Source organism: Triplophysa rosa, unplaced genomic scaffold, assembly GCF_024868665.1.
Source record: "Triplophysa rosa unplaced genomic scaffold, Trosa_1v2 scaffold256_ERROPOS67334, whole genome shotgun sequence".
NCBI classification, from domain to species: domain Eukaryota; kingdom Metazoa; phylum Chordata; class Actinopteri; order Cypriniformes; family Nemacheilidae; genus Triplophysa; species Triplophysa rosa.
Genome location: NW_026634277.1, coordinates 41,471 through 56,662, shown reverse-complemented (window position 1 = coordinate 56,662; position 15,192 = coordinate 41,471).

The window sequence follows — 15,192 nt, the reverse complement described above, 5'->3', positions numbered from 1 at the left end:
GCCCTCTAACCTGGATCACGTCGGGTTGTCACCAATATGTCGTGCCGAAAAGTCGATCAGCCAATGTTGAAAGAATTCACGAAGACCAGAGAGCCAGGTTTCAAGAGGTTTCAATCTTTATTTGCTCGAGCAAGCAAAGTGAGACATACAGAGTTCATCTGTAGATGCCTAACAATTACACTTCTGACTCCATCTTTTATACACTGTTCTCAAGTCGTTATCACAGTTTAAACCAATCATATTTACCTGACATCATCTTCTCCCAATCAGGTTCTACATGACATCACTTATTTTTGTTTGTCCATCCTCTTTTGACTTTCCACAGTTATATATCAAACTTCTTACGTTAACTTTTAACTGTGGCGAAACCTTTTAAAGGATTAAAAAATATATGTACATACATCCATCTTTAAAATGTAGATGTATGTCATTTTGTCAGTTGCTACTGTATGAAAGACACATACATCCATCTCTAAAATGCGAATGTATGTCATATTTACATTTACTACCCCTAGCTTACATGTACTTCAAAAACTACCATGCATTTTAGACCAGATCTGGTGTGAAGAATGCATATTGTGTGTGTGCTCAAAGCGTTTGCGTGCGAAAGATGTCTTATGGTGCTGTTTGATGTTCAACCTGGCCTGTAACCTTTGACCCATGAGATCATAGTCTTTTTGCTATGAGACTCGTAGCCTTTTCTGTGTTAGTGTGTGAGACCTATAACTAGTTTAAATGCATTGTTTCATATAAAACTCAATCATTAATAGAAAAACCCAATGCTGTAATAGAAAAACCACCATAAAACACGCCAAGAATCACACTAGAAAGCAAAAGCACTCGAAAAGTTTCGATCTCTCGCAAGCTCAAAACACGCAGCACTCATCACAAGGTGATGCAGCGCCTTATAAGCAGTCACACAGAACTTGCGCTATTATTGTGTCATAATCATATCAGTCACAACATCAGGGGCCGGTTGCATAAAACTGTTTTAGACTAGTCTGACAAGGCTAAGACAAAAGTGTTTACTTTTAAGTCAGTTGCATAAAATCTTAGATGGGTCTAATTTAAGACAAAAAATAAGACTGATGCCCCCCTGGCTAACTTTTTATTATTAGCTTTGTTGTCAAGGAAACTAACAAACATCAACAGCTCTAAACTGACTAGGGTGCATTTTGTAATGGCTAATTTCAATCTTTTGTTTTATGAACGGGCATTACGAAGAGAAAGAGTTTTTAAAGACCGATTAAACCCTCTAGAAATACTTCATGAAAAGGAATTGCTGGAGAAACTAAGATTTCCAAGACATGCAATACAAGAATTAGCAACTGATTTAGAGGAAACTTCAAGGAATGTTAGCATCCCTCCACTGCTACAAGTATGTCTAGCACTACGCTTCTATGCAACAGGCTGTTTTGTAAATGCAGCTCCAGACTTAATTGGGGTACACAAGTCCACAGCATCAAGAATTATTCATCGAGTTTCTGGTGCGCTGTCAGAGAGACTTCCTCTCTATCCAACCGATGTCTCTACCTTGAATAAAGTGAAGGTGGATTTTTTCAACATTGCTGGATTTCCAAACATAGTAGAAGCCATTGATGAAAAACACACATTAGTATTCAAGCACCTTCAACACATGAGCTGTTGTATGTTAACAGGAAAGGCTCCCACAGTATTAATGTGCAGGCAATTTGTGATGCAAAACTAAGAGTGCTCAACTGTGTTGCACGCTGGCCAGGATCAACCCACAACTCAAGAATTTTGGTGAATTCACAAATTCATGATGTATTTGAGAGAGGAGAATTGAATGGGGGTGATTTTGGGTGACTCGGGTTATCCACTAAAACCCTGGCTTCTTACACCCATTTTCAATCCAACCAGCGTGGCTCAAACTCAGTACAACACATCGCATGCCAAAACAAGAAATGTAATCGAAAGGTGTTTTGGAGTTTTGAAAAGAAGATCCCATTGTCTACACGGAGAGCACAGAATGAAACCAGAAAGGGTCTGCAACATAATTTGTGCATGCGTTGTTTTGCACAACATGGTAAGGTGATAATTACAGTTTAAATTTAAAGTCCTAGATGCATATTTCCCATTTTTACTAGATCTTAGTGTTAATAATTTTGTTAAATTCTAAAAGTAAAAGATAACTTTTCTTTTAATAGAGATCTTGCACCCCCAGACATGGAGGGTGACCTAATACTTGAGGACCCAGCTCTGGAAATCCCTCAGGCAGGAGATGAAGATGGATCTGGGCGTTATATTCGACAAATGATTGTAGAGAACATTTCCATCGTTCATGGTTATCTTGCTTGGAGTGTCTTTCTGTGTCTCAGTGTCTGAGCCGCTTCCCACAGGTGCCACTTGGGTATTGTCCGAACCATCATCTTTAAAAAAAGAACAACATTATTAATGTCAAGAAGTGAAATGAACACCTTTTTACGGTTAAACCTACGAATATCAAGAGTGCAAAACCGACACATCTAATCACACACTTACATACATGCACACATACTTATAGACAAAGATCATATTCTGTATGAGACAGACTATTATAGTTATAGTTGTGAAACAGTTGTGTCATTATTTGTGTTTAACACAAATTTAGATGTTATATGAGAGTCCTTTCCAATAGATGGCACTAACCTATTGAATAGGATGTCAAATACTGTTTTTAAATATTGCTAACAAGTACTGCACCATTTTAATACTTCATCTAATTTTTATTATTTCACATAAAAATAAATGGTGCATAATATTTAGGTGTACACTGTTTAGTACTATGGAGTCCACTCAAAATATCACAGTCTAATATTACTAAAAAAATAAAAATATCAATGTACAAAAAAATGTTAGGTTGCTTGTCTTCAGTTTTGAGCACAAGCACAAGATCATTTTAATGTAACGTAAGGGGAGATACTTTACCTTCACAGGCATTTTGTGTTGTTTGGTCCTGGCTTGACACAGGCGCTGCATGCTTTGTTTTAAGTGAGCAATGTTAGCGTTACCTCGTGATCTATTAAAAAGAAGACGAGACACTCAATTGAAAACCGTGTGTAAAGGAAAAATCTTTTTTGAGCTACATTTAACAACAGAAACACCCGCAAATAGTACTTAGGCTATTACCGACCGATTAAGCGGAGCCGTGATCCTGTCAGAAACTCCGCTCTCTCTCCCTCCCCCGGGGATTCCCCCGTTTATTTCAATTGCGCAATACGCCCTTTTCACATGACGTCACGCATCTTCCGTCTGCCGCGAAGCAGTGTATCATTACTTCCGCTAGCACTCCAGTTCATAAGGTGGCGGTAATGCACCTATAAGCTGATTTGCCAACCGCCAGTAAAACTCAGAAGAAGTTACTTCCGCTAGCGCCTCAGAATGGAGTTTACCAAGTGGCTTGCACATCTGCCACAAATACGTCTAGATGATGTACAACGTCTTGCAGACAAATTTTCGCTAACGACAAGATCAAAGCTAGAGAAAGGATACAAATTCTTCGTTGAACAGTACCTGTTTGATTATGAAGGTAAGTGTTTTGTTTTCTTTTTGTGTTAGCGAAGGTGCTAGGATAAGTACTTGAATACGTGTTCTGTCAGTTTTTTTTCCACTGTTGTTAAATTCCAGCGCGACGGCAAAACGGAAGTTCTTCTTCTTGTTGTTTGTTGCAAGACGGATGTTATGATACACTGCTTTGCAAAAAGGCGGAAGTTAAGTGACGTCATTGTGAAAAGGGCGTATCCATGAAAATGTCAACCTTACCATGAAAAAATAAAGTTTCTACTAAAAGAACAAAATCATTTTTAATTAGTCCATTTAGGCCTGCTTTATATTGTATTAATGTACTTCAATAAAAAATTTAAGAAAATTGCCTTGATTTCCCACCCACATCAGGTATACAACAATGCCAAAATTACATTTTCCACCAACCATTTTTCATGCTTTCTGAAGAGGGATCAAAGGCTCCCTTTTTTTGTACTTTATGTTTAAAAAAGGCATTTTGCAAAAAGATGAAGGCATGTCTGAAAAATTAATACACTCACTCTGTCTTACTATTGCTGCTTTGTGAATTTATAATGGCTATAATTAGGATGTCACAACGCCTCACTGCTGTGTCACGTCCATAACGTTTTAAAGTTTAAGTTTATGTCATATAATAATTACAAATACAAATAACTTGAAACTTAATATACAAAGCCAAATATATATGTTGATGATTTTAAACAACAATTCATTTCACTTATTTGCTCTGAACAACCATAATAATTCATTACGGGCATGACAGTTTTAAGCACGTAATATTGAATCATGTATCACAGACGCAGATGACATGTTGTGATCTGTTTTAAATATCATAATATTTGTATAAATTATTTTGTCCTATAACATTTTATAAATTACTAACACTATTAATTAATAACAAATTATGAGAACGTCGATATCATATGGATATACAGATCGCCACACTGTTATTGTGCTTGCAGCATTCGAATAGCGTTCATCTGATTGTTTACGTCCTACCTTAAAAGGCAAGCCTCTCGTGCTTGATGCATTTTCCCTCGCTTTCGTTCCCGTGCGCGCCCCCTGTCGTTAAGAGCAGCAATTTTTGAGGTGATACAAGATCTCCAGCTTTTGGATAGAATCTACTTTTTATTCACACTAATTTGTAAGTAATTTTAATCACACTTGTAAACTGTGTTCGAGAAAATTGGATCAATTATTATTTAAGTATTACTTTTAATACTTTTAACAACATAGAACACACTGTGGTCATGAAGTTAATGATCATTCTAGTCAGTTTTAAATATTTTTTTATTATTTGCAAATGCTAACAAATCAACATACTAAAAAGATCAATTTATACAGTCACAATAGTAATTCATATAATCTCATTTTACAGTACAATGGCAAAAACTAATGCTGAAAGACAAAAGGCATTCAGAGAGAGGAAGAGAAATGACAAATTTTTTAAGGAGAATGAAAGAAAGAGGAAACTGGCACAAAGACAAAAAAAAGAAAGAAACACAGTCAAAACGAGAGGCAGAGAGAAATAGGGAGCTTGCTAGACAAAGGCAGAAGAGAAAGCGTGAACTGAAGAAGTCACAGGTTGACGTTTCATTCCAGGAGTCACCAAAGACATCACCATTTAAATCAAGACAGTCTCTAGGCAAAGCAGTAAAACAAGCACTCCGAGATTTACCAAGCAACCCTAGAAAGAAACTTGCAGTTGTAAAAAAAATTGCCATGTCACTGTGCCTTCCTACAGAGAAAAAACAAACAAATCATATGAGTGCTACAAGTACTACATGTAATGACGTCAGGGCATTCTTTGAGAGAGATGACATTTCAAGGCAAGCACCAGGGATGAGGGACGTGGTCATAGTCAGGGAGGGAGGAGTAAAAAAGATGCAGAAACGGCATTTAACAATGTCTATACTAGAGGCCTATCGCTGTTTTAAAAGTGAACATCCGGAGTCTATAATTGGGAAATCTAAATTTGCTGACCTTCGACCATCTCATGTATTGCGGTGTTCGGACACTCCAAGAAATGTGTGCCTTTGCCATTACCATGAAAATATTAAGTTAGCCCTGGACTGTGTGCAACACGTCATCCCAAGGCAAGCATTTCAGAGCACACATGATTTTATTAAAGCAGTCGTCTGCAGTCCTGATAGTCCCCGCTGCATGTTAAGTGAGTGTGATGAATGTAGAAATTGTAAGCTTTTGGAAATGCACATCCTTGGTCACATTCCAGAGGAAGATAAGCAAATTAAAGTCAAATGGTACACATGGGAAACAACAGCATCGCTGCCGAATAAGGTCCAGAAGAGTGGCTCACTGGGTAATGTACTTGATATTCTCAAAACAACTGCTGGGAAATTTCTGCACCACTGTTTTGTGAAGAGACAACAAAGTGCATTTTTCCAGACCAAAAACGGTGGAATTACCCAATTTTCATTTCCGTTGTCTTTTTTATAGGGATGTTCCGATAGCCTTTTTTCATTCCCGATACCGATTCCGATACCTGGGCTCAGGGCATCATCCGATACCAGCGTGTGTATCTGTATACAGCTGTATATAGCCTACTAGCCCTGTGTGAATTGATAGAATTATTTTATGGTGTGCTTCAGAATTATCCCTTAATAAAACATGAACAAATACATACAGTAAATTAGAGTATCTTTATTATCTGACAGACATTTGACAGTAATATTATTTATTTTTCTTAAGTCGCAGTTTTACTGGCTGGTTGGCCTGAAATACTGCCAAACAGCGCTAGCACTGGGGATGGGCATTTTTCAATAATTTCATATTAGAACATTTGAGCTCATAAAAAACGAATATCCGAATATTCGTTCATTAAAATTAAGTGAAAAATACGTAATTTGTTTCGTTTTTATTTAGTCACAATTTCACATCAAGCTTATAACGATCATTAAATATTCATAATGCACTAATATTAGATCCTGTATATAGGGTTTTTAATGTTGAAAAGATTAACAACGTTGGAAAAAAATAGAAAAATACGTAAAAACTGGCATGGTTCTTTTTCTACCATTCGCACTATCCTTCTGTTCAATCTGGGGTCGACTTTCCTCCCGCCGCACCCAGGGAGGTTGGCTACAATTCCATGGACCTTAAACTACTTAATAATATTTGGAACTGTTGTCACAGGAACATCGAGCTGCTTGGAGATGGTCTTGTAGCCTTTTCCTTTACCATGCTTGTCTATTATTTTCTTTCTGAGCTCCTCAGACAACTCTATCCTTTGCTTTCTCTGGTCCATGTTCAGTGTGGTGCACACAATGATACCAAACAGCACAGTGACTACTTTTCTCCGTTTAAATAGGCTGAATGACTGATTACAAGACGTGTGATACTAATTAAAGAAACAAATTAGTTTGAAACATCACTATAATCCAATGATGTATTATCTTTTCTAAGGGGTACCAACAAATATGTCCAGGCCATTTTAAATATCTTTGTAGAATAAGCAATAATTCATCTCTTTCCACAGCTTCTTTGCTTTATTCTAGGACATACCAAAGGCATGCAAGTATACACGATACAATAGCTTTTAATTTCATCGCTCTTCAGGAGGAATGAAGCATTATTTCAATGAGCTGTAAGAACTTTGAGCATGTCTGTAGATAGATAGATAGATATTTATCAATACACACACCGTGGTGTTTGTATGTATACAGAGTTACCCTTACGAAAATTATCTGTGTTTTTGTGATAAGTTACAAGTGTAGTAAACATGTTTCTTTTTTTGGTGTATTGATTACTACTGGGGCCCGTTTCAGAAAGGAGGTTTAGTGAAAACTCTGAGTATATTAACCCTGAGATGAGGGAAACTCTGGGTTTTCCGTTTCAGAATGTGAGGTATGTCAAACCTGAGAAAGCGGGGTAACTCAAGCCCGTTTCTAAAGGAGAAGTAACTTATACTCAGAGTCAGTAACCATAGTAACTTACTCTGTGAACCTAACCTGGTCGGGAGCAGGTTTTCTTTGGTAAACCCAGAGTTTCTTTCGATCTCCTCCCCGTTTTAAAGCGCAAATGGTGTAACGCATTCATTCATTCATTAATACAGTCATTCATGGCACACATTTTGATCACACAGAGACCATCTCAGTGACTTATATGTCATATGTGCTTTTATAGAGGATTCATGACGAGGCTGCATTAATTCATTGGAACGTACTTTGATTTCAGGAGAGCAATTTAGGACCCGAGTGGAATTTTGTCATTTCCCTGTGCATTTTTATTAAAACTGTACCGTTTTTCTTTACAGTGAATTAGATATGTCAAAATATATCTCATCCATTCTTACATCAATAACATCAGCCACCATACGTGTATTACATCAGAGCATAATTTTCTATGGATGATGAGAAATGACTTAATAAAGTGTATAAATAAAGTGCATTAATAAAGAAATTAATAAATACAGACATGCAGAAATGAAGCGATAAATAAACAAGTAATTTTGATGTGCAGCCATTCCAACTGAAATCTGCTCAGAGCAGGGTGCGAACCGGCGATCAGTCTAATTTTGCACGAGAGTCTGACGCTCTCGAGTGTCCTATACACCATGACGTCTCATTTGCGTAACTAGAGCACTCATGGCGAGTGAGAATTTTTTTATTTATTTCTGTTTTATTTCTGTTGTTTCATTCATTTAATGATTAATTTGTTTGTTTATTGGTACATTTATCAATTTATTAATTTAAACTTAAGTCATTTTCAGCACATCAGTAAATCCACTGTATGCAGAGCGGAAAGTGTACCTCACTCTCAAGTGCTTTCTGCCGCCATGTTGCTTTTTTTGGTGCCGTTGCCATGGTGAATCGTAATATCGGAGCTCGCATTGATGATGGCTTTTTATAGTTGTGGTGCACGCGCTTAACCCAGGGTAAGCCTACCCAGAGTAAATTGAACTAACTCAAATCAGCTGTTCTGAAACCAAAAACTCAAAGTTTCTAATTTCTAAGTAAACCAACTCTGAGTTCAAGGTTTAACATAGAGTTGGTTGAACCTCCTTATTGAAATGGGCCCCTGGTACTGGCAAACCCATGGTGTTACTACAGTGATGATCGTTTAACTTTGCTTTTTAAAAAACATGGTTTTCAAAATCATGGATATTTTGTGGTAACCATCGTTTTACCACAGTAACAATGTTTTTACAACTGTAGTAAAACCATGGTTTGGGCAACCTCTGCCCTGTAAACATCCATGTAAGTATTTCCCTTTTAAAGATAACAAATGGAAATAAATAAAAAAATGATTTAGTGCATTCTTCATTTCTTTTGGACCTGAGCTAGAGAACATGAAAACATGGTGGAAACATTGCTTTTGACTTAACAGTAAATATGGCCTGCAGCCATATCACCCTATAGCCCAAGACTGGTTTCCCACTGGAGCTAAGCAGGGCTGAGCCTGGTCAGTACCCGGATGGGAGACCTGCTGGGAAAACTAGGTTGCTGCTGGAAGAGGTGTTAGTGAGGCCAGGAGGGGGTGCTCACCCTGTGGTCTGTGTGGGTCCTAATGCCCCAGTATAGTGACGGGACACTATACTGTCAAAAAGCACTGTCCTTTGGATGAGACGTTAAACCGAGGTCCTGACCCTCTGTGGTCATTAAAAATCCCAGGATGTCCTTTGATTAAGAGTAGGGGTGTAATCTCGGTATCCTGGCCAAATTTGCCCATTAGCCTCTAAACATCATGGCCTAATCATCCCCATGCATCCCCATGGCCTAATCATCCCCATGTATACCAATTGGATTGGTTAAAAAACTGTCTCTTCTCCACCAATAAGATGGTGTGTGGTGTGTGGTGGGTGTTCTGGCGCAATATGGCTGCCGTCGTCCAGCATCCATCATCCAGGTGGATGCTGCACATTGTTGGTGGTTGAGGAGATTTCCCCCTTTCCATGTAAAAGCGCTTTGAGTGCCCAGGCAGAAAAGCGCTATATCAATGTAATGAATTATTATTATTATTATTTTGGAACAAGGATTCAAAGGCTGCATGACCCCCCCCTCCCCCAACATCAGGGAGTTTTTACAAATTCCACACTTATTTCAACTTTCAGTTCATATTATAATGTAGAAACTTGAGCATGCTCACATTATCAACGCTCAGTCTTGACCGATGAGGAGACAGGATATAGCCACTTGCACTGAATACCCTTTCTGAGGGCACACTTGTTGTTGGGAGACAATGGAACTTTCTGGCCACATTTGAAAGCATTGGCATTTCATCTACATGTGCCTTCCACCAAGGCTGTGGATCAGCATCAGCATTGATTGCAGGAAGAGACAAGTACAGTTTCACCTCAGAGTCAAGTTTTGCTTGGTCTGATGGCATTGCATTTGCATGTCCTCCTGAAGCTAATGACCTGTTCTTCTTTGCACTGGTGATTTGCTGTAACAACCCAGACAGGCTCTTCTCTTTCCTTTTGGTGGTGGTTGTGGAGGAGGTGCTCTGTGTGGTTGCTGCTGGAGGATCTTCTGGATGTGATACTAGTGCCATTGCTTCGTCACTGCATGCCTTGACTGTGTCATCCAGATTCTCAGCAAAGCTTCCCTTAAACCTGGGATCCACAAAACTGGATATGTTCAGAATATTCTTCATTTCCTCTGTATATCTCAGCTGCATTAACAGGTCTTCTCTTATTACTGGTTTCATTTGTTTAGTGAGAGTGCAGTCTTCCTCTTGATCTTGAAGTATCTCATTATTAATGTGCTCCAAGACTGGCTTCAGGGAGGAAAGTGTGACTTGTTTCTCAGATGCCAGGACATCAGTGAAATCATGGAGAGGACAAAGGAGCTGGCTTACTTTCTCCAATACAGTGATGTCACCATCTTTAGGCATACGATGCCAGGTGTTTCTGTCTCCTGCTAGCACCCCACAGATGGGCTGCTGCTGCTCTAAGAATCTGGAAATCATTTCAAATGTGGATCCCAATCGGGTGATAACATCGTGTATCAGTGAATGCTCAGGGATGTTAAATTCTGCCTGCTTCTTTTGACCACCACACTTGATTGTACCTCCTTGTACATGGTTGGGATTTGGTTTGTGGAGAAGAAGCTTCTTGTTGGAACTTTGTATTGTGGCACTGCCTTTTTCATCAGTTGAAGAAATCCATGTTTTTCCACAATCTGAAATGGCATCATATATTTGGAGATGAAATAGGCAACTGCTTTATTCAAATCCTGGGCTTGTTTTGAAGTGGGAGCATATGTCACACATTTTGCAAAGGATTCTGCAACAGTTGGTTGTTGTTGAACTGCAGCTACAGAACCACCAATCTTAAGCTTAAAGTGAATAAGTAAATAATTAATAATAATAAATAATTAATCATTTACACCAATATGAACTTTGACTGGATTTGCAGTAATGACTTTAGTTGACTTTCAATATTTAATTACATTAACAAGTGTATTTCTATAAGATTTAAGAATTATTGTTATAAAACCTATACTATTTTTTTATCGCCCAGGGGAAATTGATACTAATCAGTGGAATAAACTGAACTGTAATGTCATCAACCGTCATCCATATGTATTCATTTTAATAAATCATCTAATTTTACATGTGGCCTGAAAAAAGATGTCTTTTTTTAGCAAAAATGATAACCGCTCAAAACGAATAACAACACATTCAGTACCGGCTACTGTGAGTCATTCTGACAGGTGCAGTTTAATATCACACATTAATTTAATATATATGGCTTTTGTAATAACAAATATAAGATGATTTTTCAAAGAGGACACTGCTTTCCATAGACTAACGTATTCTAGCGACTAGCGATTCTCATCGCTACGGCAGTGACACATTTATATATAACTCCCTAGTACCAAATCCTTGTTTAATTACATAACTTTCCCCGTAATTTTTAACTCAATTATTATGTATTATTACCTTTACTTGGGCGTGTAGTGCTGGGCGGTGATCCCGCAGGTGCTGCATCAGATTTGATGTATTCGCTCCTTTAGCAGCAACTTTTTTTGCGGCAAGTTTTGCAAACAGACGATCCATCATCTTCAATGACGTCCTGGTCATTTTTGGTGTACCCAAAATACTCCCACACTGCCGACTTCAGACGTTTCTTTGGTGGAAATAAAGTTTCGCGTGGTCCCTCTGTCATACTTCACGTGTGTGTGTGTGTAGAGAGTCTGTGTCTCTGGCGCATTACGACACTGTAAGCGGGTGCACCGCTGTTGTAACTTTGTTTTCATTTTGTGCGCGTTGCAACACTTTCGTTCCGTTCAACAGAAACACGCAGTGTAACAGAGCCTTTACGATCAATTAACCGTAACGGTTTTAAGCGCGGTTAATAGTAAATCTCGGTAATCGCTGCATCCCTTGTTTCTGACTATGTGCGATCCCCCGGGGTCGAACCCATGACCTTGGCGTTGATTGCGCCATGCTCTAACCACTGAGCCACAGGAAAACTGATTACATATTTGTTTACCTTATTTGTAAGTTGCTTTGGATAAAAGCGTCTGCTAAATGTAAATGTAAATATTAAGAGATCGAGAAAGAAACTTTCAACTTTACAAGCAAAAACACTCCAATAAAATATAACAGCATTACCAGCTTATTGCGTTGATTTTTGACTTAAAAAATCTCTCTCCGATCGTATTCTCCAATTGTAAAACAGGTCTCACCTCCTCCACACAGCGAATGACTGAAAGCTGACTGTTCGATACTTAAATGCCCAGCCACGGAAAAGAAACCGCGCCATGAAATCAACGTGTGGCCAAAAATGTATTGCATCGGGTTCAAAACCTAGCAGAAACAGTATGCAGCTTTTAACAAAGCAGATCAAATGCCATTCGTGTGCAACGTAGCTGTATTTTGTATCAGCCTAATTTAAAGTATCTTGAAATTGTACATTTCAGCCTCTCTAAGCTCACCGGCTTCGTTATTATTGTATTATTATTATATTGTAATTCTAAAAGTAAAATTTTAATTATAAGTACTAAAATTAACAGGGAAAAAGAATGTCCAAAGCAGTAGTAGTCAAATCTGGTTCACACGTGAATCAATGCAGCAGTCTCTCTTTGGCCTTCCCCTTCTGCCAGAGGTGGACGAAGTACACAACTTCCTTACTTGAGTGAAAGTACAGATACTACTGGTCAAATATTACTCCACTACAAGTAAAAGTTGTAAAGACAGATTCTTACTTAAGTACAGAAGTACGTGCTTTTAAAAGTACTCAAGTATTAAAAGTAAATTTCCTTTATGTCAGTTGTGCATTGTTTTATTGTCGTATACCTTATGCTTCTGAAGCAACCTACTGAATACACAGAGTAGCTCACAGTATCAGTTGTATTAAAGGAGTAGTTCACTTCAAAATTTGCCCCCATTGACTTTCCATAGTCATTTTTATTCCTACCATGGAAAGTCAATGGGGGCAAATTTTGCAGTGAGCAACTCCTGTAAGAGCTTTATATGTTTAGCACATATATGTTTAGTTTAGATATAATCCTGTATGATCATTTAGCCTAATTATCCTCATTAGCCCCCTAGGCCTATATGTATTTATGAGCAGTGTTCTTTTATTTTGTATATTCCCTTAACCAGTTTTAGCAGCAATTTACCAGTAAGTAGAAAGGTTCTTGTAAATAGTAAAGTGTAGAAGCCATGTGTTTGTTGGATTTATTACATTATTAATGAAACTATGGTATTTTTTGTTGCTATGGTTTTACTAAAGATTATTAATTGGAGTATGGTTCCTATAGAAAATGGTAAATATGTGGATACTGTGGTTTTACTGCAAATACCATCCCTGCTGAAAAAAAACAATGCATTTTTGAATTAGAATGAAATTTTTAAATTAAATTCCTCTTTGTAGTGTGTTTTGGGTTTTATTCCTATAGGATTTACCATCCCACCAATAGAATCCATCACATACAAGTAGACAACAAGTATCCATAGTACAATTCCCATTATAACCATTAAATCCATTACATTTTCTGTTGTATTTTGGGCAGGGTTCTATTGTTTTTATTTCAACAGGAATACTTCAACTATAGTTACTTCAGTAAAAACATCATTCATTTCCAAATCGCTTTAAATGATATAGCAGCAGATCAGAAGTTAACACGCAAGCGAAGCTCAAGGTGTATGTGATGCTTATTTACCGTTTAGCCGATCATTTTCATGACAATGTTTCTACGATCTTTGACTGATCGTAACCCACAGATGATTACACCACACTTTAACATGTGCCTTTTTCGTCTTTTATTGTTCTATTTGTCTTTTTAGAGAGCTATCAACGGTGTAGCAGCGCCTGCGTTTACATTAGTTTAGCAGGGAAGATCCCAGAGTTGCCAGATTTGCGTAAAAAAAATCTGCCAAATGGCCATTCAAAGCTTGCCGGAAAACCGCAAGCTTAGAAAAACTGAAATACTTGGCAACAATAAAAGGTCCTGGCAGTTCGCCAGCCAGATAAATTGCGCACACAGGAAAACCCGCTGCATAGAAACCATTTTCTACTTTTGGACCTTTTATAAATGTAGTGGAGTAAAAAGTATGATATTTGTCTTTCAAATGTAGTGAAGTTAAAGTACAGATACTCAAAAAGTGTACTTAAGTACAGTACTCATGTAAATTTACTTCGTTACTGTCCACCTCTGCTGACCTTCAAAGCAGACAAAGAGCTGCTCAAAGCTCCAGAAGCTCTGCGTGAGTAGAGGTGCATATTTGACAGCAATTATAAGGCTTGGTATTCCTCTCCAGCAGTGCTTGCAGGTTCGGTACGTACCCAGGCTGGTTCCTCAGGATAACATGAGAGTTGCCCAGTCCAAACTTAAGTCGCTCGTTTGACACAGAAAGCACCTGCCGGTTCCCCACCATCTTGATAGTGGTGAGCACTACTTGAATGGAGCCCTCTGTAGGCCCATCCTCTGTCTTCTTGACACAATGTTGAGAGACCAATAGAAAGGGAACTATGGAATTACTACCACAATGGTACAACTATTTGGGATTTTGAGTATTGGGTACAGCAATAATGTTGTAGCATTGACATACCGTGCAACCCTAAATTACACTATTATGAATATAAAGTAGTACATTAGTCTTTTAAAACCTAGCTCTTGGATTAGAGCCCAATACACACAAAAAATGAGAATAATGAGAACGGATATGTTGGTCATCAATAACTTGCATTAAAGTGGAAGTTCACCCAAAAATCAACTTTGTGTGGTTTTTTTACTCACCCACATGACGTTAAACATGTTTAGAGAATTTCTGGTGTCTGCGGAGCACAACTAGAGATATTATCTCTAAACATGTTTTACATCATGTGGGTGAGTAAAAAAAATCACACAAAGTTGATTTTTGAGTGAAATTCCCCTTTAAAAGGCGACCAAGGGACAAAGAAAAATACACTCAAATGATCTTCATTCTGCAAAAAAATAAAAGCCAAGAAGCCTGATAATTCTTTTTATGTAGTGTTTGGCAGTCGCCTAAGATCACATCAAAATAACTTCAAGATATAATTAGTAATAGAATGAATAAACATAACATGAGTTCATGTAATGTCAGCAGAAAGAAGAATTTAATTATTAATATTTGGTTTATACATTACACACCAGCATAAAGAACTGTAGACTTGTTAACCTACTTCACATACATCATATACACTAATAACTAAAATATGCTTTGATATTTTACAAAAAT